Raw genomic sequence first — 27,054 nt, forward strand, 5'->3', positions numbered from 1 at the left:
ACATGGGAGGTTTTAAGAGATTTGGAAAATCTGTGATTTGTTATAAATGTGGTAGTAGGATGCATGTTGCTTCATACGCTGGATGTCCTGCTATTAATAAAGAATGCAGGAAGTGTGGAAGGTTAGGGCTTTTTTCCACTGTTTGTAGGGATTCACGAGTTGCTGTTCAAAATCCTAAAGATAAAGTAGCTGTTGTTACAGCAGCTCAATCAAAATCTTGTAGTTGTGTTTGTGCAAGTACAGAGGATTGTGCTGCATCCAATAAAGGCTTTGTAGTTTATTTGGCTGAAGAAATTTCTTTGATTGATGACAATTGTCAGCTCCTTAAAAAACCCATTTGTGAAATGTTTGTTTTGGGGGTTAGTCTTAACTTAATGGCTGATTCGGGTTCACCTTGGACAATTATTACCAAAGACTACTTTGAAGAACGGTTAAAACATGTCCTGAACTTTAAGGATATTCTTCCTTCTGAGATTAGTGCAGTCAGTTTCAATGGTACAAATGTAGAGATGTTAGGCCATTTTTTAGTCAAGATTACTTTCAAATCCAGATGTGTCGAGGTTAAACTGTATATTGCTGTTAAAGGTGTGAATGTTATTGGTTGGAAGGATCAGTGGAAGTTTGGAATAATTTTAAATCCCTGTGCCAAGGATCCGGTTATGCTAGGTGAGATTTTTGAAAATAATAAAATTTCATCTATTTCAATTGAGCAAGGAACTGATTTAATAAAGTCTGAATTTAAAGACGTTTTTTCTGACAAGTTAGGTAAGCTACAGAATTTTTCTCACAAAATTAAACTAAAATCTGGAATTGTTCCTGTTAGGCAGAAATTGAGAGGGGCGCCTATTAATGTTAGGGAGGATTTAAGGAAAATGTTAGATGATTTAGTTTCAGAGAAGATCATTGAACCCATTGACTCTGCTGAATGGGTTTCTCCGATTGTTTTGGTTAGGAAACCGGACAAATCTTTGAGAATGTGTGTGGACCTTAGGGCACTTGATTTGGCAATTATTGTGGACTGTCATCATCTTCCCAATATTAATGAGGTTGTTTCTATGTTAGAAGGTGCTAAAGTATTTTCCACTCTCGATTTTAATATCGGCTTATCACCAAATTACTCTTACAGATGATTCCAAGTGTCTAACAGCTTTTATTACTCCTCAGGGCCTTTTCCAGTATACTAGAATGCCGTTTGGGTTGGCTTCAGCTGCCTCGGTATTTCAAAGGGTCATGTACAATATTTTTAGGGATGTAGATCATTTTGTGAAGTGTTTCCAGGATGATATTTTAATTTTTTCTAGTACAGATGAAGAACATCTTGGTCATTTACGCTGTGTGTGTGAGAAGTTGAGGAAGAGCGGTCTAACGTTGAAAGCCAGCAAGTGCAAGTTATTTCAATCATCTGTTGAGTATTTGGGTCACACATTATCTGGTGATGGAGTAGTGCCTAAGAGATCAAATGTGGATGGTATTAGTAATGCTCCCCCACCAACAAATAGAGACCAGTTATTATCCTTTGCAGGCATGTGCGAATATTATAGCAAATTTGTTAATAACTTTGCCACCAAGATGGAGCCTCTAAGGAAGCTTTTGAGACATGGTAACTCTTTTTTTGGGGAAGGGGAACAGGTGGCATTCGAGCTTATCAAGTCTGATATTTTGCATGCCCCTACACTTAGACCTTTCTGTTTGAATAAATTGTGTGTCATCACGGTGGATGCAAGTATGTATGGTGTTGGATCTGTGTTGTCTCAAAGGTCAGGCAAAGAAGAATGGAATGTTTGTTTTGCTTCTCGCACTCTTAATGAGACAGAGCGCAGATATGCTGTCATTGAGAAGGAACTTTTGGCTTGTGTGTGGGCGATTGAGCACTTCAGAAATTTCATTTGGGGAAATAAATTTATTCTGAGGACTGATCACAAGCCATTAGTTAACATTCTTTCCCCTGGTGGAGGTTGGAATGCCACGGCTCGTATTTCCAGGTTGACTTCACGACTCCAGGAATATTCGTTCACCCCGGAGTATGTCCCTGGAAAAAAAAATGTGGTTGCAGATTTTATGTCTCGCCATCCATCTCCTAGTCTGATTGCAAGAATTTGAATGATTCTGACGTTGTTAATTGTTTGCAGGATGTACTTTCTACCTCTTTTGCGGAGATCTCTGAAGAGTTGTGGGAAACTTCTGACAAACAAGATCTTACTTTACAGTCTATTAAGAAATATATTCTTGAAGGTTGTCCCGAAAAAAAGTTGTTAAAAGAAGAATTAATGTCATTTTTCAATGTTTCTACTGAGTTAGAATTGGAAAATAATTTAGTCTTCAAACCTGGTAAGTGTGTTCCACCTTTTGCCGTACAAAATTTAATTCTAGATGTTGCACATAAATCTCATCAGGAATGTCGGCAATGAAAAGATTGATTAGGAACTATTTCTGGTGGCCATCTTTGGATCGTTTGGTTGAACACAAAGTTAGAGAGTGTGCTGTTTGTGTAGGAAACGACAAAATGTTAAAAGTAAATGTGCCTCCTTTGAAAACAACTTCTTGGCCTACTTTGCCTTGGAAAAAAATTGCTTTTGATATTTCTGGTCGGTTTGTGTCTTCCTTGTGATTCCCGTTATGCCCTTGTTCTTATGGATTACCATTCAAAATGGCCAGAAGTTAAGTTTGTTTCTTCTGCTTCTACCAATATTGTCGTGGAATTTTTTAAGGAAGTTTTTTCAAGAGAGGGTTGTCCGTCTGTCTTGGTCACGGACAATGGGGTGCAACTTACCTCATTAGAAATGGAGAACTTTCTCAAGTTACATTCTATCAAACACAACACTGTTTCTTTTTATGAACCACATGAAAATGGTTTGGTAGAACGTTTTAATAGAGTGTTCAAGGGGTTTATTTCTGAGGTTTGTAAATCTGGATCAGATTGGCAAACTCTTTTGATGGAAAAACTTTGGTTCTACAGAATTACTCCTCATTCAACCACTGAAGTCAGTCCTTTTCGTTTGCTCAAGGGGCGTGATCCTGCTTCTACCATTTGTCCTTGGTGGTTTAGGGACAAATGTCTCAACAAATCTTTTTCTAAGGAGTTGGTTGAGCAAGCTGCTCAGAAAGTTGAGGACAAACAGGCTAAAAGTAAATTGTGGTATGATAAAAAGTGGAATGTTAAATCTCCTAATTTTTCTGTGGGAGATGTTGTGAGGATTAAAAAATCTGCTCTTGTTTCAAAATGTTCCGATAAGTTTAGTAAGCCAATGAAACTTGTTAAAGTTTTTAGCAATAGTGTAATTACCCAGGATGGCAGACTATGGAACATTAAGCGTGTTGCAAGATGCCCCACTGTGCAGCAAGCTTCTGTTCCATCTTCTCCAAAAGCTACTAGTACTATTGCCTCAAGAGTTAAGTCTTCTGTTCGTTCTAGATTGCTTCCTGTTAAGTTTGATGATTGTTAACCCTATTTTGTTATTCCTTTTTGTATTGGAAGGAGATGTGTTACATCTTATCTCATTGCATATTCCCTGTACCTTTAAATCCTGCATGTTATTCTTTAAGTGTTCTTAGAACACCACTATGTTCTTGGCTTCAAGTCAGTTACACTGTTCCTGTGATCCAAGAGACTGATGTACATGTTGCTGTGCTGCTCATTAAATCAGCTTATTCCTGAACCATTTCCTGTGGATTATTCAACAATATCGTCATAAGCATAGTGCTTCATTGTATTAAAAAAACACTCTGGCGAATGTACATTCCAGGTTACATCGAATAACTGAATCTGAACGTTCTTAGTGTTTTATATAGAAATGATGGTCAGTGTTTCAGCTCATAGCTGTACCTGAATGAGTGGTCCATGTCCGTGTTACTGTTGAAAAGCTTTTACATGTTACATTTCTTCCTAAAAGCGGCGTAGGGGGTGGCGTTTCAGCGCTGTGATGCTGTGACGAGGGGGGCGGTGGGGGGTGTGAACATGTACAGCCTCGGGGGAAACGGAGGGGTACGATCTGAGGACAAAACTTCATTGAGTTTACCCTTTGAGGGAGAGAACAAGTGATATATTTACCAACGTGCCTAAAAATGCATTTATTTTTAGTTTTCCCTAGCGCCGACCGGGCCATTTCAAGCGGCTGAGCGCTTTACAAGTTTAAAACACGTTCTTGAGCATATCGTCATAAGCATAGTGCTTAATTGTATTAAAAAAAACTCTGGCGAATGTACATTCCGGCAATCCTATACCGTTCAAGTGTGTATTTTACGTTATAAACAATTTATTCGTAGGTTACATCGAATAACTGAATCCGAACGTTCTTAGTGTTTTATATAGAAATGATGGTCAGTGTTTCAGCTCATAGCTGTACCTGAATGAGTGGTCCATGTCCGTGTTATTATTGAAAAGCTTTTACATGTTACATTTCTTCTTAAAAGCGGCGTAGGGGGTGGCGTTTCAGCGCTCCGACAGGCTGTACTTCCACGTTTGGATGCAGCACTTAAGAAAGATTGTTATTTTTAACAGTTTAAGGCATACAGGCACATGAGTTATAATGGGCTGAACTCAGTGTGAGGAGGCATGAATTCACGGACACTACAGACAGTTGCACAAAGCTCTGGGAGAAGGTGCAGCCTCCGCGTATAATCCAGTGACAGTGTTAGGAGTGCAGATTGCGGGCACAGCTCGGCATGTAGAGCCGGTTAAATGCAAACAGCAAAACAAACAAGACGGAGGGAAGGCAGAGAAGGGGAGGGGGGAGGAGAAATGCGACACGCAGAGAAGGGGAGGGGGGAGGATAAATGCGACATGGTGTGAAGCAGCAGGGGCCTTTGAAGTGAAGCTAAGCTTCACTTCAAAGGTGTGGGAGGAGTGCTGGCTGGGGAGGGGGAGGAGAAATGCAAGTAATGCTGTGTTTGCGGGGAGAGAGAGCGGAGGTGCTGGAGCTGGTAAACAGAGTTTATGGCCCAAAAGCACGTGCCTGTGGCCACGTGAACTCAAAGAAAACCGCATGAACGAAACCCTTGGTTTCACGAGTATTTTGAGCACTTGAATTCTCGCTCCGCTCAATGCGCTTGCGCGCATTGATAGGTCGCGAGACCTAAAAATGAAATGTGTAACCACAGAGGTGTGTCTAAGACTTTATTCTCAGTGTGCATGGGCGTAACAGTGTCGTACGAGCGTCACAGCCTGGTCGCACTGTAGAGTGGAAACTTGGAACGAGTTCCCACCCATTTCTGAAAAGAACGTTTAGGCGTGGCTAGAGCAAGGGATGCTCTTGAAAAACTATACATTTTAAGCAACATTGAGGATTATTGCCGGGGAACGCATAATTCTAATAAAAAAAAATAAAAAGAGAATTCTTTCAAAATTATCTGAATTTCCTCCTCTGCCCCCCTGAATTAATGCCGTTGCATTGCGGTTTGTATGCGAAGATAGCAGATGGCTTTCACTGATGGTTTGTGATAGTGAACAGCTTTGTGTATTGTATTTTGTAGTTCCATTTATGTAGCACTTGGAGGAGCAAACAGCATTTGTGGATGTGTAGCACGTTACTGCGTGGATGTGTTTTGGATCTAAAGTATGTTTGTCACATGACTGAATGGCTAGTGTTGCTATCATGCGCGATGACTAGAGTTGGATTTCATATTTTGTTGCTGCACCTTAGTCTGTGCTTAATTTGTAAATGAATGAGTGCGGGTGCCCAAAGCTCTGCTCAGAAGCCTTCAGCCGGTGCAGTGCACTGTTGGTACACAGATTACCAAGGCAGTGAAGTCTTGAACCGTACACCTCTTTAATCCTCCACCAGCCACACCTTGCTCCTTTTATCTCAATTTTGCAGGTTCCTGCTTTCTCCTTTTTTATGACGGTTTTCCTGTCTATTTTCCTCCGTCGTTTCACTTTGTGTGTTTTTTCTCTCTTGCCATCGGTAGATGTATGATGAACAAAAATAAGTGCCGGGCCCCAGAAATAAGTGATTTTGCTCCCCGCTGGCTCAAATTAAGCACTGATGTTATTGTAAATTGGATTGAAAACAAGTGATGGGCCTCTCGGCATTAAAAATAGCAGCAGCGGCTGGTGGAATTTGAAAATGGTGAGGCAATGAATTAATGCGACCAGGCAAAGCGAGCTGGAAATTTAGGTAAGGGGTTATGGGTCAGTGCCATTATTTAACTAAGAGGCTAGGCAGTAGTAATGTGGACACTATATGTGGCCCAGATTCTAATAGAGCAGGGGTCTTCAATCTGTGGGGCGCGACCCCCAGGGGGGTCGTGGAGTCCTGGGAAGGGGGTCGCAGATTGTCATTTTGCCTTAGTGGCGTCGGGCTGATTGAGGGTGCTCACGCAGAGGCCTAATTCACACCTAGCTGTGAAAAACAACAAAGCCTCATTAACAAGTAAAAGGTCTTTTAAAGACCTGTGAAGTACTCGGGTGCGGCCTTGTGTGTGTCCCTGAAGGTGTTTAGGCCGAGGAGGAGAAGGGATGGGGGGCAGGGGAGGGTGGCTGGGGGAGGAGGCTGTAAAGCACAAACCCTCATACTTGGCGCCTGTGCGGGAGAAATGTGCCTGAGAGTCTATTCTTCAGGTGAGATGTTGTTACAGCCTGTCTGCCCCCCCCCCCTGCCCCCAGCAAGGAGGCAGACGTAGAGAGATGCTGACCGCCCCCCACACTCCCTTCCCCCATGAGAGAGGCACAGAAAAGGTGGGTGATGGAATGGATGAAAGGGTGGATGGATGTATGGATGTATAAAAGGTTGCATGGATCATGATGAATGGATGGATGTGTGAAAAGGTGGGTGGATGAATGAAGGGTGAATGGATGGATGGATGAAAGGTTGGCTGGACGAAGGATGAATGGATGAAAAGGTGGATGGATGGATGAAACGGTAGATAGATGAAGGATGGATAAAAAGTTGCATGGATGAATGATGGATAGATGTATGTGTGGAAAAAGTGGGTGGATTAATGATGGATGGATGGATGGATGGAAGGGTGGATGAATGAATGAAGGATGGATGGATGAAAGGGTGGATAGATAGATAGATGGATGAAGGATGGATGGAAGGAAGGATCAAACGGTAGCTGGATGAATGATGGATGTATGGATGGATAAAGGTTGCATGGATGAATGATGGGTGGATGGATGTGTGGAAAAAGTGGGTGGATGAATGTTGGGTGGATGGATGAAAGGGTGGATAGATAGATAGATGGATGAAGGATGGATGGAAGGAAGGATCAAACGGTAGATGGATGAATGATGGATGTATGGATGGATAAAGGTTGCATGGATGAATGATGGGTGGATGGATGTGTGGAAAAAGTGGGTGGATGAATGTTGGGTGGATGGATGAAAGGGTGGCTAGATGAAGGATGTATGGATGGAAGGAAGGATGAAATGGTAGATGGAGGGAGGATGGATGGATGGATAAAAGGTTGCATGGATGAATGATGGATGTGTGTAAAGGTGGGTGGATGAATGATGGGTGAATGGATGGATGAAAGGGTGGATAGATGAAGTATGTATGTATGGATGGAAGGAAGGATGAAACGGTAGATGGATGAAGGATGGATGTATGGATGGATAAAAGGTTGCATGGATCATGATGGATGGATGTGTGAAAAGGTGGGTGGATGAATGATTGATGGATGGATGAAACGGTGGGTGAATGAAAGGTGGATGTATGGATGAAAAGGTGGATGTATGGATGGATGGATGGATGGATGGATGTATGGATGGATGGATGGATGGATAAAAGGTTGCATGGATGAAGGATGGATGTGTGAAAAGGTGGGTGGATGAAGGATGGATGAAAGGAAGGGTAGATGGGTAAAGGATGGATGTAAGGATGAAAGGGTGGATGGATGAAGGATGGATGTATAAAGGGTGGATGGATGGATGGATGGATGATGGATGATGGATGGATGGATGGATGTGATGAGGTCTAACAGGCGCATTTATGGTTGTCGATAGTTGTTGATGTTGAGGAGTACCAGTTTCTAGAAACCTTTGTTGGAAGGGGGTCCTTAAGATTAAAAAGTTTTTACAAGGGGGTCTCGGCATCTAAAAGTTTGAAGACCTCTGTAATAGAGCAACATTATAGTCTAGTAAATAAGACACAATAGGTTTATAACATAATTAACGTTTTCTCCTCCGTACATTGATGAGGGTTGAATGAGGTTGCGGTTGGCAGGCAGAAGAAGCCATATTAAAGCTGATGAGGGTAGAATGAGGTTGCGGTTGGCAGGCAGAAAAAGCCATATTAAAGCTGTTCTGGTTATTTATGGGCTTCCTCAAAGTCAGGCTTCAGAGGAGAGAAAGATTGCAAGAGAGGTAGATAGATAACGCTCTGCAAGTAATGTGCTTAGGCTGTTAACCCCCCCCCCCCTCATCCCACCAAAAAATAACCAGTCCCTTTCTCAACTCGACACTGGATTAGGTGGGGTCAGGCATGCTAGATGACTCCACCAACCACAATGACGACTAGGGAAAGGGCAGGTTGTTTGTAATAGCTTTCAAAACAAGCTGGTCCTGGATATACATGGCTTATACTGTACCCGCCCGGGGCTGCTTGGAAACAAGAATCTGCCTCGCGTCATTACTGGGCTGTCTCCGAGGACCCCAAAACATTTTATGACAAGGCTGACACCATGTCAGCCTGTATTAGCCTGTGCAAAGTATACTCTGATCGCAGAGAGTATAATTAAAGTAGTAGTTTGACAACTCTGCATGAGCACCACATCATATCATACAGCGCCATCTCCAACTGCTCTTCAAAAAAATCCCCCACCCTACATTCTCCCCGTGATGTAGATACATTCCCACAATGATGTAGATGCATTCCAAACATGGAATGCATCAACACCGCACATCTCTCTCCTAAATACAAAACTAAAAAAAACTATATACAACATACTTTTTCTATAAATATAATAAATTATAACAACACAAAATCCCTGAGCTTCTGAGGAGTATGAATGACTCTTCCCATTCTTCCTACCCTTCTGAGGTCTATATCACTATGTTCTTCTGCTCCCCCAGAGCCAGTGTGTTCTCCTAATCCCGGAACCATATCAATATCTTCCTGTTATCCCCTGGTTTGTTCTAGCTCAAAACTATCTTCAATTTCATCCTCCCACAACCAATTATCAAACATGTCTGTAGGAATGTCCATCGTAATCCCCCCAACATCCCCCTTTTGTGCTTTTTCAGGATTCCTACATTTGGCAATATGTCTCATATGCCAAGCCCGATTGTTACTTAGTCTAGCAAAATTCTTTAAACATTCCACTACCTTTAATGGTTTAGAAAATACACTTTCCCCTTTAGCTACCGTACCACATTTCTTAGTTTTCACCCAATCTCCAACATTTAAATCTTTCATTTTTGTCACATACTGAGTATCATAATTCTTCTTACATTTTTGTTGTGCTTTAATGATGTTTTCCTTTACCATTTTTGGTGACCAATCAATATGTCTTGTACTATCCATCCACCCTATGTTATCTTTAGTGAATGGTTCTCTTCCCCTCATTAACACAAAAGGACTATGACCTGTGAGAGACGGCGTCAACCTATATCCCCAGAGCATTTTTTTTTATTTCCACCTCCAAATTCTTTTTATTTTCGCAAGCAATTTGAATAGTGCCTTTTAATAACACAATTAAATCGTTCCACGGCACCATTGCCTGAAGGATGATATACCGATGTTTTAGCATGAAAAATACCATTTATTTTTAGAAAATCTTCTACCTTCTGGGCTGTAAAATGAGTGCCATTGTCAGTTATTATTCCTGAGAATTTCAAGAAGATATTATTTAAAAATGCTATTACAGTATTGGCATCAGCCCTTTCAACAACCTCCAATTCAACCCATTTGCTAAAATAATAAATTAAAACAATATACTTATTCTCCCCATTCCTAGCTTGCACTGGACCAACAAAATCCATTGCCAATAAATCCCACACCATTTCAGGACACTCAACGGGCATTAACTGTGGTCTTTAGACTTTTTATCAGAATCTGCACATTCCTCACACTCTCTCACAATCCTCTCTACCTCAATGTCTACTCCTGGCCACCAATTTGAACATTTTACTCTTTTCTTCGTTCTTACAATAAAAAATGCCCTTTGTGGCATAACTCAATTATTCTTTTTCTCAAACCATTAGGTGGTACAATCCTTCCTCCTCTGTTAGTAAATCCAGCCTCAACACTCAATTCATTTCACTTCCCAAAAACTCCGCTCTTCTACAGCATCCGGTTTCCTTTCTCCCCAACCTTTTTAGAATTCTTCCTTTTACTCTTTTTAACAACTCATCTTTTTCATATTCTGAAATCCAATCTTTCCTGTCAATAGATTTCAAAGTATCTTCTTCAACTATTGCAGCCTGATAATTATCCCAAACACTCCTAGGTACTTGCTTAATGGGTAAGGGAATCCTACTTAAACAATCTGCGATCTTATTCTGCACACCAGGAACATACTTTAGCCTATAATTAAAATCTTGTAATCTCATACAGTCTCGCTATCCTTGTTGATGCTTTTAGCGTTCCACTAGTAGTTAACAAATTTACCAATGGTTTGTGGTCGGTCCTCACATCAAATTCATTTCCCCACAAAAACACCCTAAGATGTTCCATTCCCAACACACAACCAAGGGTTTCTCTTTCTATAACAGAATATAATTCTTTTGTCGGTGTTAAACTCCTTGATGCAAAACCTATTACCACTTCCTTATTCCCATCTTCACATTGTGTTAAAACTGCACCCAAACCTCTTCCGCTTGCATCAACTGTCAAAACACTTCTTAACTCTGGGTCAAATCCTTTGATGGGTGTCGCATTACAGATATCCTTTTTTAATGTCTCAATTTTCTCTGCACGCACTGTTCCGCACAAATTTACTTCTTTGTTTAAGTAGTTGTCTTAAATCATACAATTTTTCCGCAAAATTTCTTACAACTTTGGAGTATTACTCCGAAAGTTCTAGAAACAAACTAAGTTCCTCCTTGTTCTTCGGTTCTGGTGCTTCTTTCACAGCTTCAACTAATTCCTTCTTCGGGGAAATTCCATCCTTTCCTATATTGTGTCCCAAATTTGCAACTCTATTTTTAGCAAATTTAAATTTTTCATTTTCACCTGTTAACCCTCTATTCCTCAAAACATTAAATACATCTTCCACTCTTTTATCATGTATTTCTCTATCTTCACCCATTATAAGAATGTCATCCTGGAAAAATAATACTCCAGAAATGTCCTTCAGAATTTCGCTCATCAATCTTTGAAAAATCGCTGCAGCGGAGGGTAGTCCATGCGGATATACTGGAAACATCCAAATGGCGTTATAAATGATGTTATTTTTCAACTTTCCTTATGCAATTGTATCTGGTGATATGCGGATGACAAATCCACAGTAGAAAACCATTTCATTCCTTTTGTTCTAGACAATAACTCGTTAATCTTTGGTAAAGGATATTTCTCCAGTATTAGGGTGTCTGTCATAGATTCACATGCTTGAATATTCCCCGTCGTCTGAGTGGGAGTCCCACGGTAAATAAAATAGCAAAAACATACTCATAATATGTATATGTTAAAACATAATACATGATCGGCTGTCCTGTGATTACACCGACGTGGGCGGGGTAGGTGACTAGATGCCCGATGCCAGAAACTAGCAAGGTGAATTCCATATAGTTCTGGCCCCACCAGGTCAGTCTGAGGGATCTCCGACCGGGGACTGTGGTCCCAGGGAGGGCCTCAATGAAGGGTTGATCCTACGACATAATCCAGGTCGTATACTCGATTCCTCCAATCACTGGGGAATCGGTAGCAATTTTATGAGCACTTTGGTCCTGATGAATTGCCTTAGAGGCATGAAACATGTCGACCACACTTCAACTGAGGGTTGAATGAGGCTTGATTATCCTTATCCGTCACGCCTCAATACCCCTCATTTTTCACTTTTAATAAAGCAGTGAGCCATGCTATTAAAGCTTCGCCTAATGGACTCTACTGACTTTTTTTAAAAACTTCACTCACGCTCACTATTGCACTTTTCTTCCAGGCCCCTCACACTCACACACCCATTGGCAAAGGAATAAAAGAACTCCGCCAAAGTGCAGCACCCAATGCTGCCCGACGGGCATTGCACCGCCAGCCGTAGGAGCAGGAAGCCAATGATGACACTGGACGGTCATCGGGTGGGATGACAACAGTTGTCCAACCGTTGACTTGTGTGAGGTATCCTTAAATTCCGCAAAGGGTGTTTCACATTCACTTTTTCGTCACACTCATTTAGAGAGAGGTTAGATCTAGTCACTCCAGTTGACCTTATCTGGGGAACTCTGTACAATTGTTGTTGATCCCTAAAACATAATACATGAAATACACATTAGAAAAAAGGCAGTAAAAGCCTAGACATAATTCCACATAGGAATACATGAAGAGAGAAAAGACACTTGTAGTCTATTCCTGTCATTATGTTGGTCCAAACTGTAGCCAATCAGGCACCAGCAGCCCTCCCGAACCTTCTCCTCAGAGCTCAGTACCTCAGATTTTCTACCGCACGTCGTGTGAAAGGGAGTCTCCCTGAGCTCTGCTCAGTTTTCTCTACTACTTCAGGTTTTTCCTGTTTTTTCAACATCTTCAAGTAAGAAGTCTCTTTTTAGACCTTGCTCTTCTTGTTGAAAGCTACGCCTTTATTCAGAAGATCCTCACAGTAAGTGTATTTTCTGTCTTTACCCCGACCATGATGTGGGTAAATGTAAGTTCTGTAGAACTTTTACCACAAAGGCTCTAAAAGATAGGGAAGGCCGTCTCTACTGTTGATTCAGAGACTTAAGCACAGAAAGTCTAATTTCTGGTCGTTCCCAAGCCGCTTCAAATCGTGGTAGTGTGCAGGAGTTGCCTTATCCATTCCTTAAGAAGAAGTCACTCTCTCTGGCCCCTGCGGTGTCTTCACCTCTACCTGTTACGTCCACGAGACCTGGCTCTCAGGTGTCTACTGCATCTTTCACTCATGTTTCATGGTTGACGGGAGCATCGACGGTCGTCCCGACGACGAGATATGCCGACTCCGGCTCGTCGACGACGACAGTGACAACGCCGTCCACTTTAGGATCGTCGACGAAGGTAACTCTCAGTTTCAAGACTGTACCATCTGTTATTCCAATTGCTTCATCGTCGGAGAAGCCTCCACCGTCGACGACCAAATTTTCGTTGACTAAGTGTGTTTAAAAACCAACTCCGTTGACGACCGCCCCGTCGATGACCGCTCCGTCGACGGCCCTCCCGTCGACGGGCGCCCCGTCGACGGTTGCTGCTTCGACGAAAAAGAAGTCTTCGTCGTCAACTCTGTCGACGAAAGCTCAGTCGACGGCTCCATTGCCATCGACGACGGAACCATCGACGATGGATTCTTCTAGTGTGGTTCCAGCAACTCCATCGTCGTCGTCGGCTCCACCGACTACTTCTTCTGCGTTTGCCTCTTTGCCTTTGCTGCCACTCTCGTCCACGGGGTCTGCCACCGTCGACACGCTCCACCAACGCCGCAAAGTGCCTATTGACAAGATTTCCATCTCCAGTGATCCACAACCTCCCTCGCCCTTGTTTGCCAGAGATTCGGACCAGGACTCGGAGGAAGATGTGCACGAGTCTTTTAGGGAGGCACGTAGTCCATCTGATTTGGTCATCAAATGCCAGGATTATAGCAATGACGATGAGGACCAATATTTCCAGCAGGAGGAAACGGCTGTTCAAGTTCCTATTGCGACAGTACCTTTGTCGCTTATCTCTAATCTCCAGCATATGTTGGACGACTATAATAGGCGTTTCCCGCCTTCTCCACAGGTACCTACGGTTCTTTCTGTTTTAACGCCTGTCGCAATGCCTGCTGCGGCTCCTCTGCCGCCTCTATCAACTTCTGCTCCTCAGATACAAACATCAGTTTGGATACACACGACTGTGTATGATGACGAAAGTGACATTACTCCGGACCGCAAAGATGGTGAGGTTTGAGATGAGGATGATGAGAATATGGCGGAGTGGGATAATTATCAAGTTCAGACACCATCTCCCTCTCCGGTAACACCAGGTGATTCTCCTCCTGTGGACATTGCGAGTTTCCATCAGCTGATGGATAGGGCGGCTCAACGTTTTAAGTTGCCAAGAGTCCAGAGGGAAGAGGATTGCTTCCTCTATGACTTCAAAAACCAACCATTTAAGCAAGTCCATACTGTACCTATTATTGACTTTATCTGGGCTGAAGGGGTGAAGTTGATGCAGACCCCAAATTCGCTGCAGGCACAGATGCCCCGGTTGGAAAAGAAATATAAGGCGCCTGTTGGCAGTCCAGCGTGCCTTGTTGGACAGTCGAAACAAGATTCGGTGGTTACGCAGGCAGCTCAGCGCCGTTCTCGGAATCCTGTGTCTACTGTTACTTCCCCACCAGATCGCGATGGTCGTCGTCTGGATGCTATAGGCTGCATATTTTCAACGATGGCCTCCACCACAGTGAGAGTGGCCAATGCTTTGGCTATTTTGGGACGTTACGACCGCCAGATGTGGGCAGACATGACGGCGTTTGTGGCTTTAGTTCCAGACGCTTCAAAGGCGGAAGCTTTGCAACTTCTCCAAGAAGGGGAGAGAACATCGGAGGAGATTGACTGTGCCGTCGATATTGCCTGTATGGGTTTCCGGCAGCTCGCTGGAGCGACTTTTCTACGCAGGCAAGGCTAGTTACGCTCCACATCCTTTCGGCAAGAAGGGCAGGCAAAAATACTGGATATACCGTATGATGGCGAGGCACTTTTTGGAGCACATGTTGATGAGGTATTACAATCAAAAAAGATACTTACACTGCCCGCTCTTTAGGAAATTTACAATTTCGGAAGCAGCCCTTTCGAGGTGCGCGTAGACGCGGCACCTCTTCAACTTTTCGAGGAGGAAGCAACCAATATCGTTCCTACAACCAAGGCAACCAGCACTAATCCAATAATCGACAACAGTCTTCCTGTCAGCAGTCTTCTAAGACCTATAGGGGGAAATCTTCCTACAGAGGATCTGCTCCCAAGAGACAATGACTTGCCTTTGCCCCAAAGAGTTGGAGGTCGAATTTCCCTGTTTTCTTCTCAATGGTCCTCCATCACTTTGGACCGTTGGGTTCTGGACATTGTAGAGAAGGGCCATGCTTTGGAGTTCATCAAACTTCCTCCTCCTACTCCACCTTCCGGCCCACCTCCAGCCCACATCAATGAACTTTTCCATCAAATTCGCCTTATGATACAGAAGGGGGCCGTCGAAGTGGTGCCCAAGTCTCAAAGGGGGAAGGGATTTTTTCCCAGTTTTTTCCTTATCAAAATGAACGGGGATTGGTGGCCAATATTGGATTTGCGAGCACTCAACAAATATCTTGTGCCAATCCTTCAAAATGCTAACGCTGTTAGAGATCTTACGCTTACTCTCAATGGGAGATTTCATGGCAACTATCGACCTCCAAGACTCTTATTTCCATGTCCCTATTCTTCTGCGACATCGGAAGTATTTGCGATTCCGCTTGGGAAGGAGAGACTTCCAGTTCAAAGTTCTGCCTTTTGGCCTACGCTCCGCCCCTCGCGTCTTTACGAAGGTGTTAGCTCCTGTGGTAGCTTATTTGCGTCTCCAGGGGGTCCAAATCTTTCCATACCTGGACGATTGTCTCCTAAAAGCACAGTATCGCACGCAGTTGCTTCAGGACACACGCCTTTGTCAGGAGGTATTTTGCTCCCTCGGACTTTCCATCAACACCGAGAAGTCCCAATTACATCCAGCTCTCTGCAAGAATTTTCTCGGGGCCACGGTGGATACAACTCTTGCAAAAGCATTTGTGTCTCAGGAGCGTCATCAAAAGATACTACAATTGGTGTCTCTTCTACGGACAAAACAGTCCGTTTCAGTCCGACTATTAAAATCATTTCTAGGAATGGCATCATCGTGCATTGCACTGATCCCAAATTGCAGACTACGGACACGCCCCATTCAAGAAGAATTGGAGGGACAGTGGCACCAGGTCACCGGTTCCTTCAACGACATAGTCTGTGTCACCGCTCGCATGAGGGCGGCTCTCAAATGGTGGGCGCAGCCATCCAATCTGTCGGCAGGAACTTCGTTCCTCTCCATCACTTCGGAACATATTCGAACGACGGACGCCTCGTTGGAAGGATGGGGGGCATATCTTCAAGGTCTTTCCATAAAGGGCAAGTGGACTCTGCCTCAGAGAGCCTGGCACATCAACAGGCTGGAGTTGGTGGCCATTTCTGTAGCGCTCAAGTCATTCCATCCATTGATTCAAGGAGAGTCGGTCCTTATTCAAACGGACAACAGACCCAGCATGCATTATATAAACAAGCAAGGCGGAACAAAGTCTTCACTCTTGTCTCAAACTGGCGCAATCGATCTGGGACTGGGCTCTAAGTCACCACATCCCTCTCACCGCAGTTCATCTTCCAGGTGTCTCCAACATCCTAGCGGATTCCCTCAGCAGGTCCACGTCATCGACCCACGAGTGGGAGTTACATCAACCAACACTCGAGTTGATTTTTCGGCGATGGGGTCGTCCGTTGATGGAACTCTTTGCCACACCAGAGAACCGGAAATACCCATCTTACGCAAGCTGCCATCCCCACAGAGGGTCACAGGTTAATGCCCTTTTGATCAATTGGTGCAATCTGTTTGCTTACGCTTTTCCTCCGATCCCTCTGGTGCACTTTGGTCTTATAAGCGTGTTCATGGGTATCATGACTATGGAATCCTTTTTCAGCTATTACTGCTTTCTATTCTATAATACAGTATGTGAATCTATGAAAGACACCCTAATACTGGAGAAGAACAATTGTTACTTACCTGTAAACAGGTGGTTCTCCAGTATTGGTGTCTTTCATAGATTCACATGCGACCCACCCACCTCCCCTCAGAGGCTCTCTTCTCCTCATAGACTCTGTGGTCACTCTGGTGCTGCGAAAATCTGAGGTACTGAGCTCTGAGGAGAAGGTTCTGGAGGGCTGCTGGTGCCTGATTGGCTACAGTTTGGTCCAACATAATGACGGGAATAGACTACAAGTGTATTTTCTCTCTTAATGTATTCCTATGTGGAATTATGTCTAGGCTTTTACTGCCTTTTTTCTAATGTGTATTTCATGTGTTATGTTTTTACATATACATATTATGAGTATGTTATTGCTATTTTATTTACCGTGGGACTCCCACTCCGACGACGGCTTATATTCAAGCATGTGAATCTATGAAAGACACCAATACTGGAGAACCACCTGTTTACAGGTAAGTAACAATTGTTCTTATCAACTTGAATTTCTGTGTTCACACCCCTCAAATCGACACACAACCTAATATTTCCATTCGATTTCCTTGCCACAACAATCGGAGACATCCATTCTGACGACTCAATCCGCTCAATCACTCCCCCTGTTTCCAACCTTAATCATTCTTTTTCTAATTCACTCCTCACCACAAAAGGAACATTCCGGAACTTAAAATTTACTGGTACTGCATTCTCCTTAAGTTTAATTCGATGTTTAAACCCCTTGAGCATACCAATCTTTACCGAAAATACATCCCTGAAATTTTCGCTGACTTTCTTACTTAGATCATCATTAAGTACTAGAACCTGTTCCTTGCTATTTGGATTTAAAATTATCTTCAAACTTCCCTGATCTTTCCAGCCTAGAACACTAGGGCCATATTCAGCAACATACATCCTCCCTTCTGCTTTCCTCCCTTTGAACTAAAACGTAACATCTCTGCATCCCACCATAGGTATACTCCCTCCAGTAAAACTCGTGGGATTTACATCACAAACGTTAAGTTCTTCTCCTATTTCTTTTATAAACTTGTCTTTCCACATTTCCAAATTAACAATAGTGTATGGCGATCCTGAGTCCGCTACTAACACTACCTTCACCCCAGCCACTACCACTTCACACAATGGTATACTTTTGCCTTTACTCTTTACATCTAGAATTGTATCATCAATCACAAATATCTCGTCATCTTCCTGCGACGACCCTTCCTCCGTATCATTTCCCTTTTCTTTTCCAGTAACATACTTAACTCTCGTGGTTTTGTCTTTCCTATTACAGGGCCTTGCAAAGTGCCCTATCAATCCGCATAAATGACTAGAACTTCCACATCTATAACAAGCTAAACTTCCTTGTGTTTCTTTTCTCACAGGATTGTTATATTTCTTTTCAATGTTAACTTCTTTAGTTTTCTCTTTCTCAAATCTTTCAACATTCGGTTTACCTCCTTTCCGCACAACACAAAATTCTTCTTTCTCTTTTTCTTCATCTAATGCTGCTTTAGCAAACCTTACCGATACTTCTGCTTTCCTCACTACTGCAAGTACCTTATTTAATGTGCCATCACCCATCGTCCACAATCTTTCTTGAACTCTCTTGTTATTGGTCAACATAATAATCTGATCCCTAATCAATTCTACCTCTAATGGCCCAAAACGACATCGTTCAGCCATCCTTCTTAACGCACTCAAATAATCATCAATTTTCTCATTGTGGTCTTGTTTCCTCCTGAAAAATGTATATCTATCAATGGCAACACAAACAGTCTGTGCATAGTATTTTTCCAAGTCTTCCAATGCGTTTGCATATACATCCACTTCATCATCACCTCTTCCTTTCTTCTGCATTTGATGATATTGTCTAATGCCTTCCGCTCCAAGTGAATGTAATAATATGCCTTTCATTATCTCCGGTGTCATGTTATCATTGTTTATGGTGACCATATAATTAATGAAATGAGCTTTCCACTCTTGCCATTTGATGCGCAGTTCTCCTGGTTCCGGTAAAAAAGGGATGGGCGGTGTTAATGCGAAGGTTTGTGCTGCACACATTTCCTTTAATTCTTCTGTCTTTTACTAATTAAAAGTAAAAAAAACCTTTACGCCTCTTAAAACTCTTCTGTGTGCTAAACAACAATTGTCTTTTCTTGTTAATCCTCAAACAAAATATTTTTTTGGTGTTTTTTTTTGTTAACTGGTGTGCATATCACCGATATGCAACTTGCATTACGAATATGCCTTGTTATCTGCGCTTGATTAACTGAAGCGTTATTGCGAACACGCTTCCTTCATTTCCTGCAGTTGCACTCACAGAAAGAAATATGCCGCCGATAAACCAGCTCACTGTTCCGTTCACAATAGGAATATGCCGCCAATAAACGCGACTCCTCCCTCCTTTGCTTCTGCACTCACCGTTGTTTTTAATCAACTGAAGCGCTAAGGATAACACGCTTCTACTACTCCCGCTGCTGCACTCACAGTGAGGCTTGTGCTGCCGAAGCGATTGTGCTGGTTGCGATGTAATTCAATCAAAGTGAAATTTTCTTTCTTAAAATGACCGCCTAAAGTGACCTCACTGCGTTATGCGTTGCGTTTCAGAGGCATGTAAGTACTTTCTCGCTTTCTACCACCTCTCACTCTGACGCTTCAGATCCAGTCATCACCATGTCACAGCTGCTGCCTCGTGCACTTCTCCTCGCGCTAGCACTCTCGCTGTAAGTTAATTTCCTTTTCTTTTAAAATAAGCATTCACTCTTACACTTTGTCTTGTTCCTCACACTTCGATAATGTCCACAGTCACCGCTCACCTTATTTTACTTGTTACTTCGTTTTTCTCCATTACTTTCGTTTCCTCAAAATTTCTCTGTTACATTCTTTTCCTCAAAATACCTCGCGTGGATTCGGCAGAGTTGTTCCTCGTCGCCAGCATGTAAAGTATACTCTGATTGCAGAGAGTATAATTAAAGTAGTAGTTTTTTGACAACTCTGCATGAGCACCACATCATATCATACAGCGGCATCTACAACTGCTCTTCAAAGAATCCCCCACCCTACATTCTCCTCGTGATGTAGATACATTCCCACAATGATGTAGATGCATTCCAAACATGGAATGCATCAACACCACAGCTGGTAATCACTTCTATGCCGTGCGTTCAGCAGCAAAACTATCCTATTTGACACATGCGTAGTAGAGCATGTGTCACAGGAAACCTGCCTGACTGATGCCTGTTTCTGAGCTTCATCCATCAGGCAGGAAGCAGCAGTCTGATTGCAAGCTGATTGATGGCACTGGCTCCAGGAATCCACATTTCTTTTAGAATGCAAAGTATTGTCACTGAGGTTTCTTACAATTCTAAATAAATTGTCCATGAATGCCCATAATTGCTGTATGCAATTACCATCTGCACCCATAAAAATAGGAGGGGCGGCGCTCCAGCGCCCTTTAAATAAAACTACTGTTGCGTATGCATGGATAACAATAGTGTATTTAAGTATAGGTGTGCACGAGTGCAGTACGACCTATACAGGAAGTGTTCATGTGTTATGCATGCATGCATGCATGCATGCAGCATGCATGCTCAAGCAGGTTTGTTGCAAGCGTGTGTAGGTGTGCATAGATAAAACATTTAAGACGACCCCTGGTCATTCAGGCACATAGTTAACCATGCCTGGACTGGTCTGTCATACAGGGATCATATCCCTCACCGAAGACCCCCACACCGCCAAAACCGACCTCAACAGAGGAATGAAGGCCGCTGCAGACTGGATGAAGGACAGCAGACTTAAGCTGAACTCAGACAAGACGGAGGTCCTCATCCTCTGACACACCGCTTCAGCCTGGGACGACTCCTGGTGGCCCACATCGCTAGGAACAGCCCCAGAACCCACCGACTACGCACGTAACCTGGTAGTCCTCCTCGACTCCACTCTCTTCATGACCAGGCAGGTCAACGCTGTCTCCACGTTCTGCTTAAACACCCTCTGAATGCTCCGCAGGATCTTCAAGTGGATCCCCATCGACACAAGAAAAACCATCACCCAGGCCCTCGTCACCAGCAGACTCTACTACGGGAACGCCCTCTACTCGGGAACAACAATCAAGCTCCAGAGACGACTACAACAAATCCAGAATGCCTCGGCTCGACTTATCCTCGACGTCCCCCGCCGCAGCCACATCACACCCCACCTGAGAGGCCTGCACTGGCTCCCAGTCAACAAGAGGATCACCTTCAACCTCCTCATCCACGCACACAAAGCACAACACTGGACCTACCTACCTCAACAACTGACTCAGCTTTCACACCCCCACACGAAGCCTCCGCTCAGCCAACCTCGCCCTCGCCTTAGTCCATCGCATCCGGAGAACCACCATCGGCGGCAGGTCCTTCTCCTACCTTGCCGCCAAGATCTGGAGCACTGTCCCTGCCAGCCTACCACAGACCCAGGACATACTGGCCTTCAGAAGACTCCTCAAGACCTGGCTCTTCGATCAGAAGCGCCCCCCCCCCCCCCCTCCCTCCCCCACCCTTAGCACCTTGAGACCCTCAAGGGTATGTAGCACACTTTAGAAATGTAGTGATTGATTGATTGATTGATTGATTGAAACCACATAGAATATAGAGCTTAGCAAGTGTCCTGAGGAGAGTGGTGCAATTGTCCATAGGCTGTAGTATTTACCCCTCATGGGTAGATAGCACTATATAAATACAGTATACTCTGGATTTCACACAGGAAAGGCAGCGGTGCAACCCTTAAGAATAGGCATTATACACGTAGTCCAAGTATGTTATGCAGCAGCCACCTAGAAGTGGCAAGGAGCCACTAATGTGATTCTTACTCTGTTGCATTATGCCTCTAAATCATGTTAGGTGGATTCATAATCAGTTAATTGAATATTTAATCTCTTTTCAGATGTCTACTTCAATGTCAATTATATTTTCGTGTAGGCAAAGAGAACAACAAAAATTACCTTTGGGAAAGCCAGTAGTGGACATTTTTTGGAGCCAAGCTCAGGTTGGACAATCTGTTGTGAAAAAAATGTTTCGATCTAAAATCTCCCTTGTTCCTGAAGGAATTGGGCTGATAGTCTGAAAGCAAGATTTGCTGCTGGGAGGAAGTTATTCTGATTAAACAGCATCCATGAGTTAACATCCTCCAACCATAAACGCGTTCCACCAACCTCTTTTTCCAGAATAATATCAAGTGCTTTATTTATGGTTGACTTTGCATTCTCTGATTTAACGTGTGAATCGAAACTTCATTTTCCTCTTTTTTTTCCTTTCGCGGACATTATCCTAGTGGATGTAGATAGCGTTTTGCATCCAATAGGTGGAAGCTACAGGATCGTTAAATAATCGATTTGCATCACACTTATTTGCTAAGAGTAGTCCTTTGTAACAAAGGCAGATGTGTATACTTTGACGTTCGTAGCGAAAATATAGAATACATACCACTCCTGGTCAATGTTCTGCTCATGATTAGATAGTGTTCATTATATTGAACTGAATTTCAAAAGTTGGCAGACAAACTTGCAATTAGAATGCAGCTCTTGTTTGACCACAGCATGCCACTAGGATTGCTTGACTTTTGGGGCAATTGAGGCTTTACGGGCTGCGTGTCAGTTCTTCACTCAGAGTAAAACCTCTGCTTTTTGTATGCATTTCCAGACCTATGTGATTTTAACTTTGTGACGAGACAGCCAAAATCTGCAGGTTTTTCCACTTCCTGTTCTGTTAAACAGGAAAAGGCCTAGCAAAACCTTAACACACCGAGAGGCACCCGGTAGTGAAATATGATCCTAGTTATTACACGGCTGTGCATTTCAGAAGGGAGTGGATAGAGGCTGCCTGCCAGGAAACCTGCTTTAACAGAAAGCAGAGTTCTTCACAGTAGCTTTCAAGCCATTGGTCGCTGTATAAATAGTTTAGAAAGGTGAACGGGAAGTAGATGAAAGGAAAGGGTTCGGTGTGAAATGCATGGATTAGTGCAGGGAGTGGGAAGCATACGAGATGCCGGCTAAACTGATTAGTAGGTCTGGCACAATTCCTTCCTTTATGGGCTGGTGAGCCGTGAACCCTTGAACATTTCCGAAGGCTCCTCTGTCAATCTGGCAGCCATTACCATCTGCAGAGGCGTGCTCTGAAAGGGTACTCGAGTGAAGGGAATGGTGCTGGGCTCCACGGGCGACTTTATCTTACTCCAAAGACCGCCCATAGCACCAGTGCCCGACGAGAGCTGAATGTGAGCATACCGGTCCAAATTGAAACTCCAGCAGCTTAGTCTTCGTTTGAATGCTTAAGGTTGCTGTGTATTGCCCACACTCCTGCTGCCTGGCTTTTGTGGGTTCATTCCGACATGTGTATGTATGGCGCTATTTTTCTAAGATTTTAAAAAGCAAAATGCTAGCAGGTGCTAACTGTTCAAAAACAAAAGAACGTTTACCAACATGGTTTGTTTTACCGTTGACTACAAAAACCAGGAAGTGGCAGCTGTTTGTGAAGTAACAGCTGCATTAAAACGTAGCAACCATTTCCTTCATTTATTTTTTGTTAAGCATTTATGTAGGTAAAACGTCTTCACGGCAAAGTGGCGGTAACATATGCTTGATAAAAAAAAAAAAACAGTTTTGTATGACGGCAGTTGCACTGAGAGGGCCTTGTGCGGCGGGTAGATCAAAGGAGTTTTAGTCACAGAAGCTCAAATAGAACAACAGTTTGAGATTATACTGAGAAGATGCCATTTAATTTACCATAGCTACCTGTAATATCGTCATAAATATACTGTATTCCATTGTTATGGACATTGTACATGTTCAATCATTCCTTGTCTATGCAATTGCTGGCGTGGAAATATCTTTTAAAACATTTTTTTTTATTTAGTTCAACCCTTGACTTACAAAGGTGGTCTTGAACTCCTCGCCTTGTTCTTCTTCAGGTTGACTTGTTCTTTGCCACAGTTTTAGAATGGAGCATAAGTCAACATAACGATATAAACATCACTTATGATCAGTCAATAATGAGAGTTTAGAATAGTTCTAAAACCTTTATAGTTTAAAGTTTAGTATTTTGGTTTAGTTATCTTTATTCCAATTTGGAATGAAATCCATTTACAGAAATATCAAGAAAAATAATGGTTAGCAACAATCTAGAAGAATTACAACGGGCTCCATAAAGGAAATATTAACTAAGTCCATATTCTACTCTAGCAATTGCAAACCTACCAGAACCCATAGAGACCTTTTCAGAAAAGAGTGAGATTTTAAGGAGCAATTAAAATAGCATTCGATTTTAGTGGAACTCCTCATGAAGAGCAGTTCTGGAAACTTGTCAATCTTCTCTGAATTTGGAAGTTAGTCACAGCAGTAGCTGTTATCCTAAAATAGGTTAGAAATCGCCATCAGTAGTAGCTCTCAGCGAAAAAGGGTTGATCACACTACAAGAAGCTTGGCCCAGTCGGAGCAGAATAAGCTCTCAGAGCATGCTCTTAGGAAAGGGTGGTGGAAGAGCTCTCTCTCCTATATCTTCGAACTATCCTAACTAGGAATATGTATATAAAACACAAAGCTCATGTATCCATAGTCACCGGTGTTGGGTCATCTCAGTCCAATGAAAAAGGATTGTCCATTGGTCTGCTGCATCTTCCTTTTCCCACGGTAAACGTTCGAATTCATCAAAGCATTATCTGCAAGCAGTTTACTTATTTGCTAATATTCATATGCTTTAGATTCACTGAGTTCCCACAAGAACCCTGCAGTTTGCACTATTAGCTGTTTGGAACTCCACTGCGTGACAGTGAATTAGTCTAAAGCAATAACATTCTAATTGTAGCTTCTATGGAATTAAGTCATGAGATTCATATTTTCCTGCATACACTATTGTTTTAAAATGCTATTGGTATTCATCTTTGCGAATATGTGGCAGCTAAAATCTGACCAAATACAATGAAAAGGTAGCTTAGGAAGCAAAGCAATACATTTTTAAAGTTGGTACATTCTACAAAGATGACATATCTAATGAAATCATCCATGAACTATTTATTTAATACTGAACTGTTTAGCATCTTGCTAAAAGCATTTATTTAAGAAAATTTGGAATAAACACAATGCAGGAAATAGAGAACTTAATGAGGCATAGTCTTGCTTGACAGTGTAATTACAATAGAAACGGTGGCTTACTAAAAGCAAATTCATGCTATATATTGATTTGTACTTTTAAGAAAAGGCACATTTTCTATTTGTTCCATTTTTTTAGGCATTCTCGTGTTAATATTGTCTCAAGTTAAGACCTATTTTAAGCTACATTTTCCCGCTATATCATATTCCTTGTCATTGTCCCATGTCCCCCTCTTCCTTGTGTGTCTGTGTGCGTGAGGTACTTCATGAGCTGCCTTTAGAATGTTGAGAAACGGTAAGTGGTTGAGGGAGGAACAGTTAGGCATTCTGTATGGCGATGCAATGAATCATACTCCCTACCTTTCGCTACTGTTACTACAGGCTTATTTTAGCCATGAGCGGGATGGTGGTGTGTCCATCTGCTGTTTGTTCCCTTGAAAACTCTCACCAGTAGTTTCTACTGCACCCTGGCCAACTTTTCTGTGGTCCTCGTAACTGCTGGCCAGCTCCTCCCTTCCTTGTCCCATTGTCAACTCCGAGTCTACATTGACATTGGGTCACATCCCTCTACTGAGCCTTGCCATCCTCCCCTAGAGCCATGTTCTGTGTGCCTCATGTGGCCACACCCCAGTTGGAGTCTCGCTCACACCACCCCAGGTACTGCCTCCTATTTTGGCCTTGACTGTGGCCGGATCTAGGATACTTACATCCTCACCTACACTGGCACATTATCGCTTAATTTCAACGGAATTACCTGAAGTCCGCTTATCTACACCACCTGGTTGAAGACAATTACTTCAAGCGTCACTGTTGCTTTGTACACATTCTTTTTTCAAAAGGATATTACTGAACATTGCATTTCCACTTTACGCCTTCAAAAATGATCCTCCCCATATGGTTCAGACCATCTTCTGGACTCCATTTTATGAAAGATATTTTTAAGTTGAAAGACAAGTGGACACCTATCCCATCTGAACTTAATTCTTCCATTTACCATATCTGGAGTGATGAATGCCGTGCCAATCCAGACAACCTTCCTAGAAATTAGACGCTAATGGAGCAAACATTACTATAGATACTATGAACAAATTTTAGTGTACATATTCGCATGTGTGTAAATGAAGTGAGGCATACATTGCTACTCTACATATGTAGATATCAACATGCGCATTCAGCAATACCAATGAAATGATTTGTGACCAAGTGATCATGCATACCATATGCACCACGGCACAGGAGACATTATTGTGCCACAAGAACCCACACTTCAACAAGGTTACCAGTACCACCAAGAGTAGCAAGTTTTCTGCTATTATTTGGTTGATAGTGCATAAAAAACAGAGGCCCATTCTACCAAAATGAATCTTGTTCTGACCATCGCAAATCCAAGCTTGGCAACTTAAAACCTAGGCATAGGATGAATATATTCAGGAATAAACAGGACAAGTCCAACCATAGAGGATGTTACAGTTGCAGTTCTAGAAGGAGGGATCACTTTGCTAAGGTTTGCGGGCTGGTAGTCACCCAAAAATGTGCTTGCCTTTTCAAGATGATGATGATTATGATGATGTAGAGATTCATGACCACATGGAAGATCTGGTTCTGCTAATTGCCATTCTATATAAATTCACCACAAGTGATCAAATTAACTCACTTTACAAGTGAACCATCAAAAAATCAACACTAGTAGATATTCAGTTTACATTTAGGTATCGTGCAATTTGAAATATTTTTCACTAGTATGAGACACTGATTTATTGTATTTGAGTTGCGTCATATTATTTTTAATGTCATGCATATGAACAACAAGATTGTCATAGTTTTTTTGTACAACATTTAGAGTATGAACGTTTAGAGCTGTTACAGAATTGTTTGACAGGACAGCAAAACGCTTGAGTGAGGGAGAAACATTGTGTGTATTTTGTAGTTCAAGTATATTCTTGCAGGTTATTATTCACAACACTTACAACTGACATGCAGGGGTCATTTCGGTGTAGAAGTATGCAATCATTATTTTACAATTTCTCAAACGCATGCAAGAATTCTTAATTGGGAATAAACAGTGGTACTTTTTAGGCCACACTGTCCTGTTAATTAAATGGGCCTATTGATTGCCTGTG

At 42.6% G+C, this 27,054-nt stretch overlaps 1 protein-coding gene across 4 annotated transcripts in view; it reads left to right on the forward strand.

The window, feature by feature from the left end:
• Positions 1–27,054, forward strand: part of CHD9 (chromodomain helicase DNA binding protein 9) — a 2,197,083-nt gene that overhangs the window by 206,945 nt on the left and 1,963,084 nt on the right. The gene's annotated exons all lie outside the window — the stretch shown is intronic.

Source organism: Lissotriton vulgaris, chromosome 12, assembly GCF_964263255.1.
Source record: "Lissotriton vulgaris chromosome 12, aLisVul1.2, whole genome shotgun sequence".
Classification (NCBI taxonomy): Eukaryota; Metazoa; Chordata; class Amphibia; order Caudata; family Salamandridae; genus Lissotriton; species Lissotriton vulgaris.